General features: G+C 31.9%; 1 long non-coding RNA gene across 6 annotated transcripts; it reads left to right on the forward strand.

The window, feature by feature from the left end:
- The first annotated feature begins 612 nt into the window (after window positions 1–612).
- On the forward strand, window positions 613–3411 carry LOC139354141 (uncharacterized). Of its 6 annotated transcripts, none has more exons than XR_011605215.1 (3): window positions 613–1775; window positions 1989–2586; window positions 2688–3410. It is a non-coding gene; the product is annotated as an uncharacterized lncRNA (long non-coding RNA). The 6 variants fall into 6 exon arrangements; XR_011605219.1 differs by having other exon boundaries at window positions 615–1241; window positions 2322–2586; XR_011605220.1 differs by having other exon boundaries at window positions 615–1241; window positions 2336–2586.
- Window positions 3412–6531: the final 3120 nt, after the last annotated feature.

The following is a 6531-nucleotide window of genomic DNA, read 5'->3' on the forward strand; positions in this document are numbered from 1 at the left end:
TTATATTTATCGTTAATATTTTCAGAATTAAAAAAATCCGTATTTAAATTAAAAATGTTTCATATTAATTTTGAGTATTCAAATTATTTTATTTTAAAGTTTTTAATATTTAAAGTAAAAATGTTTGTAATAATAATATACAAAGTGTCAATTTGAAAGGGTTTTTCAATGTTTATATCAAATAAAAACACCTCAAGAAGATATCTTTTATATTTACGTACAAATTAACTAATTAAAATGTATTTTATTTGTACTATCACATTTAAATATGTTTCATATTTAAATATTAGTTTCTGCCATGTCCGTTTTTAAGTACGATAATATTTAAGGGATCGATTAAATAAATATTTTAAGCTGACTATAACAAAAAGATTTATTTCATAAACTGTATACTCATGTCCATACATTTGCTCAGGCCAAACATTATAGATTTTTAAAAACAAATTTATATACATTAAAGTAAATTGACATATGTACATATGTATGTACTTATGTAAATGGGCAGAACAAAAACGAAGGCGCTAAGATAATTTTTGGCGGTTTTTTTTTGTTCTATCCTACACACATTCTTTCGCGTTTGCTTTGATCAATGACTCTTCTTCTTGATCACTAAACGACGCGAGTTATTGAAGAGTTGCAGCCGAAGAAGTTGGACGTGTCGGGTCTTTATAAAAGTGAAGTTGGCATACAAATATAAAATTAAACTTGATCGCGCTATCAAAAAATCATGTGAAGTTTCTTTAAATATGTAAATAAGTGTGTATGTTGGCAGCAACATTCAATGCCAAAAAGTACATTTTTCGCGGCATGTCTTTTCTTTAAACTGTATTCGGAAATACATATGTATGTACATATGTACAATTGATTCCGCTTTTTCAACACGGCACGACGCTTGCCATTTCATAATTGCAGCCAAAGAAGTAGGACGTGTCGTATCTTTTTTAAAGTGAAAATAGCCTAAAAATTAATATGTGCATATGTGTGTATAAAAGTTAAATTAAAATTATCAAAAATATTTTACTCGTACTGCGTTTTCCTAGAATACAACAAATTAGCGCGCGCCGTTACACGCATACATATACATACATATGCACGTAGAATGTATTAATTATTAATTGGATTAAAATTTTCGGTTCTCAGAAACGTATGAACATACAATCAAGTGCAGCTACACACACATACATATACCACACAGTGCGTTTACCGTTGCTTGGTCGCCAACAAAGTTGAGCGTCCCAGTCGTAAGTTGCGGAACGTGTTTTAAAAAAACATAGTTCTGGGTCGTACCTTTTTTACGCAAAACAGCACGGATGCCAATTTTTCAAGGCAAATGTGCGTGCTGGGTGCATTCTATTGCGGTGCCTTCTAGAAGTGTTTCAGAATAATGCATCCAGAAGCATGCCCAAACACCCGTTTCGGGAACGTATTCCGAAAGAAATAGTTCTGGGTCGTATCTTTTTTACGCAAAGCAACACGCGTGCAAATTTAACTAGCAACTGTGCGTGCTGGGGGCAGTCTTTTGGGAATGTAAAAAACCAAACTCAAACCCGAAGGTTGCCGATGCCCATTTTTTTACAATCGTCTTTTTTCGGAACTGTTCTCTTGACAAACAAATAATAAAGACAAAAGGGAACATGCAAGGAGGAGAGCGGTTTTTCTTGCCTCTTGCATTTTTCGTCAGTTGCATTTTTAGTTCTGAAAAGTAAAGTTCGTGCCACGTGTTTTGAAAAAGTTTGTTGCTTTCTGCCACCAATTTTACATCAATATTTTCACAGGTAAGTAAAGTGTAGATAATTTAGTTCAATATGAACACAATAAAATAACACAGTACATGTACACTGAACAATCAAACTAAAAATATATTAAACAAATAAAATAATAACTATTTTTATGTAAATTGTACATACAAAATAAACATATTGTATATTTGTAATGTATATACACATATTTCAAAATATATAATATTCAATTTGCTTTATATTTTTCAGAATCGCAAAAAATAAATGGGCACACCAAGGACTGAACTGCGTAAATGACAAAAGTACATAAACAAGAAGGAAGCACCAAAGCACCGTACAGCAGGGGAGTTACTCCGATTAAAAATTAGTTGCGTTCTTGAATATTGAAATGAAAATAAATATGAAATTGAAATCCAGTTTTATGTATTCCTGGGGAAAACTTCCAGATATTTGGTTTTTGAATGCTTCTAGGTGCATTCCTGGGTACATGTTACAGGTGCATTAAAAAAGAGTACACCCAGAAGGTGTTTAGTATGTTGCTTCCAGGTGCATTAAAAACGAGTGCACCCAGAATGTGTTTAGTTTGTTACTTCCAGGTGCATTCCAGATATATGCTTCCAGAAGCATGCAACGGGTGCATTCTTTTTTGTCCCGCACCCGTGTAAAAAGAATGGACAGACTCATCCCTTCCGGAACACCTTTTTGATGCCATTTCATAATGAAAGAACGCATGCTGGAATGCTGTCATTTACGACTGGGCGTGCCCTAGCGAACACACACATGTACATTTTCTGCAACACATCTACCCACACACAGCGTGCGTTTACCGTTCCTGGCAAAGTAATAGGTAAGTATAAAACGTAGAAATAAATACATTTTTAAAAGTAAGAATACGGCAAAGTAGGTTTTAAATTAAATAATACATTTTTTCTATATCATTCCTCGCAGTGGCAAACAAATACATTCTCGAACCAACATACATATATGCCAAATATACAAATTCCAGAACGAAGCATATAAAACTGGATAAAATATTGGAGGTTCCTGTTGAGAATAAAACCCATACTCGGCGTAAGGATGTGAAAACTTTCGATGGAGCTGAGCTTTGAAAGCATGGCCAAAATATGCTGACTCGCGGGCTCCGGAATTGGTAATTTATAATTTTAGTCAGACTACATTCGGATTTTGTCTTTTTATTTATTTTTTTTGTGCTCTTTTGTTGTTTTCTTTCAGGTCCAAATCTTTAACCATTCATATTTTGATTGATCTCTTTAAAACGAAATCTATAATTTTCTTTTTTATCTTACTATTTATTTCGCAGATAACTTACAAAACTAATTAGTGTTTAGCTATTAAGATTGGTAATACTCTAAGATTGTTTAAAGTACTTTCTTTCGTTTATGAATTGACAACTGTGTATGTAGCGTGTAATGCTATAGAAGTTAAAACATGCAACCATTTGCAGGCATATGTATACGGAATAATTAAAAATTAGTTCTTAAAAAACATTGAAGAGTTTTCAAGCCATCCAATGCACATGTATGTATGTATGATGTAAATGCTAGAAAAAATATGTTTTATACAGATCTCTGTAAAATAAATATAAGTGTAACTGTATTATTTGTACCTTCCAGCAAGCCGTAATGAAGAATAAATGTTTAAATATAATCGAAAAAACAGAAATAAAATTTGTGTACTATTTTTTTTTAGTGTACCAAAAATATTTGAATACTTATCATATTTAATATTATAATTGGCATATTTTGAATAAATATGTCTAGTATTGAATCTTAATACGACTTATATTGAATTTTAATATTTCGGTTATTCATTTAACTATTAAAATTTAAGAATTTAATATGGTTTCTATTTATATTAAACACGTGTACTATTTAATTCAAATTTTAAAAGTTTAAAATCAAATAGTCATAATATTAAATAGAAATATGCATTGTATTTAATTTAAATATGGCTTATATTTAACTTAAATATTTAAGTATTAAAATCTATTCCGAAAATATTTAAATTTAATATGGAAAAAAAGTTAATATGCGCATATTTAAATTTAATAAAAACCGCAATGGATGAAAATCAAAGCGAAAAATATTTGGGTTGAATATGAAATATTTGGATTTACTACGTTTTTTTTATCAGTGTACCTTTTTGAGCGAAAAAATTGAGCGAACTTTGGATTTTTTTCAGGTGTGTAGCAAGTTTTTTATGACACTGAAGTTATTATTTATTGATAGTACATGTTTTTATCGAAACAAGCGTTTGTTCTTGAAAAAATATAAATAATTTACGAAGTTATGGCAATTTTCTCGGAACCCTTTTTTTATAGCGGCTTGCGGTGACCACGTTGGAAGTCCAGCAGGTCAACTGATATCAAAAAAACCAAAAAATTTTATTAGTATAGTATTATTTCCAGTTCGTAAACGATTATTTTCAAGAATATTTGGTTTTTTCTGCATACAGTAACGATTTTTCCAAAAAGTTGATTTTTGGAGTTCTAAAAATTTTATTAAAAAATTCTGATCTGCAAAATCAAAATTGGCGCATAAAAACTGAAACTCGGCACAATCGTTACGAATAATTAAAAAAAAAAATGAAGAAGATCGATCAAATAGTTCTTGTGCAATCGCGGTAACAGCAAAGGCACTTTTGGAAAAACACGACTTTGAGATAATCGCATTCAAAGTTTTACATTGAGTATATGCAACTATTGAAGTCGAGCAGACAAACTTACAAGTCATCGTCGAACTATTATTCGGATCTCTATGAAAATTTAGGAAAATGTTCCCTAGGGGATATACTTTAGGCAGCAAAAAAAAAAATTTTCATTTTTTCGTATATAACCCCTTAATTTTGGTTTAAAATAAAAGCTTATGCTGAAACTGTCGCATCTCGCTGTGAAATGAAATTATGCTGACCGATGCAATTTGATTGAAAATCGGAACACAATATGTTTTGAACTTCGAACGCAATATTATGGGCTTTGAACGGAAAAGTTTGGGCTTCGAACGGAAGCTTGTGTTTACTTTACGATTGGTTTATTTATCTTAGCAGGACGGTCAAGCGCGGCCCTCGAAGATAATGGAAAAGGCAAAGGCAGAATCTTAAACAGAGACAAAGGCACTGTCGCTGAAGGCAAGGGCAACATAGCTGAGATTGAATTCAAAAATTTGTTTATAAATTCCATAAGTGGATCCGTTTCACGGGTTGGATAACTCTCCCCCTTCCAAAATGGTTCGTCCCGGTTCATAAAAAATTTCGTTTAAGCGATATCTTGATTCTGTTAAAAAAATTTCTTCGTTAATATGTTTCTCAAGTTCTGGGCGTTGTTTTCGGTTACAAATATATTTATACCCGTTATTCGTAGAGTAAAAGGGTATACTATATTCGTCGGAAAGTATGTAACAGGCAGAAGGAAGCGTTTTCGACCCCATAAAGTATGTATAAATATTCTTGATCAGGATCACTAGCCGAGTCGATCTAGCCATGTCCGTTTGTCCACCTGTCTGTCTGTCGGGATGAACGCTGAGATCTCGGAAACTATAAGAGCTAGGCTATTGAGATTTGGGGTGCAGATTCCTGAGCTTCTTACGCAGCGCAAGTTTGTTTCAGCAGAGTGCCACGCCCACTCTAACGCCCACAAGCCGCCCAAAACTGTGGCTCCTACAGTTTTGATGCTAGAATAAAAATAAAATTTATCTGAAGTGTACTGTTCTCATCAATACCTATCGATTGACCCAAAAAAAAGTTTACCACGCCCACTTTAACGCCCACAAACCGCGAAAACCTGTGACGCCCACAATTTTCATGATAGATAAAAAATTTTAACTGAAAAGCGTTGGTACCTATCGATTGATCAAAAAAAAAATTGCCACGCCCACTCTAACGCGTATAACGCTTAAATCTGTCTACCGCCGGTAGGTGGCGCATTTTAATCTCGCTTTCCTTCTTGCATATCTCCATTTCCATTTGGTCCCTTTAGCTGAGTAACGGGTATCTCATAGTCGAGGTACTATAGCGTTCTTCCTTGTTTTTTATTTAATAATGGGTAGGCAAATCAAATATATAATGATTAAAATTAATAATATAAAGGATATAGATATTTTGGTATTATTAATTTTAATAAATGGATTTAAAATGTTTATATTATCCAAAGAGTGTTCCGAGTTTATAATAATATATATATAATCGGATATTTCATAATTTTTGAAGTGGTTCGTAGTTATAAAGTTAAGAATTTTATTCTCTAAATTGATATATGAAACGTTATTAATTGTGGTTGTACCATTAAATGTTATTAAGAATGATCCGCTTAACTCGGAGTTGTTAACAATATTGTTACCATTTATTAAAATGCCACAATCTTGGATAATGTCTATTTTTTTATTTTTCTCTCTTATTTATTTACAAAATGATTTTTCACCGTTTAATAATCGGGTAAAACAAGTTTTTTCTGAACTTAAAGTGCAATTATTATTAAAGAGTACTTTCTTAAATGTTGAAATTTCGTAATATGTATTTGCGCATTTTGCGACTTGATTACTTATTTATAATTTTCCAGCGGATTGGGAAATGGATCGGGCGTAATATATATCGCGTCTGTTTTTTATTATTCGGTATTATACATAAATTATCAAAAGTTGTTTATGTATTGCGATTTTGAATACAGAGATATCCCTTAAGTCAGCGAAAATTACTTAGTATCTTCATTATTTAAAATTATTGTATTAAAAACATAAATTTTTGCAAGGGTGATAGTACCAATTAAATTTTGTAGGTC

This window comes from Drosophila suzukii (assembly GCF_043229965.1).
Source record: "Drosophila suzukii chromosome 2 unlocalized genomic scaffold, CBGP_Dsuzu_IsoJpt1.0 scf_2c, whole genome shotgun sequence".
NCBI lineage: Eukaryota > Metazoa > Arthropoda > Insecta > Diptera > Drosophilidae > Drosophila > Drosophila suzukii.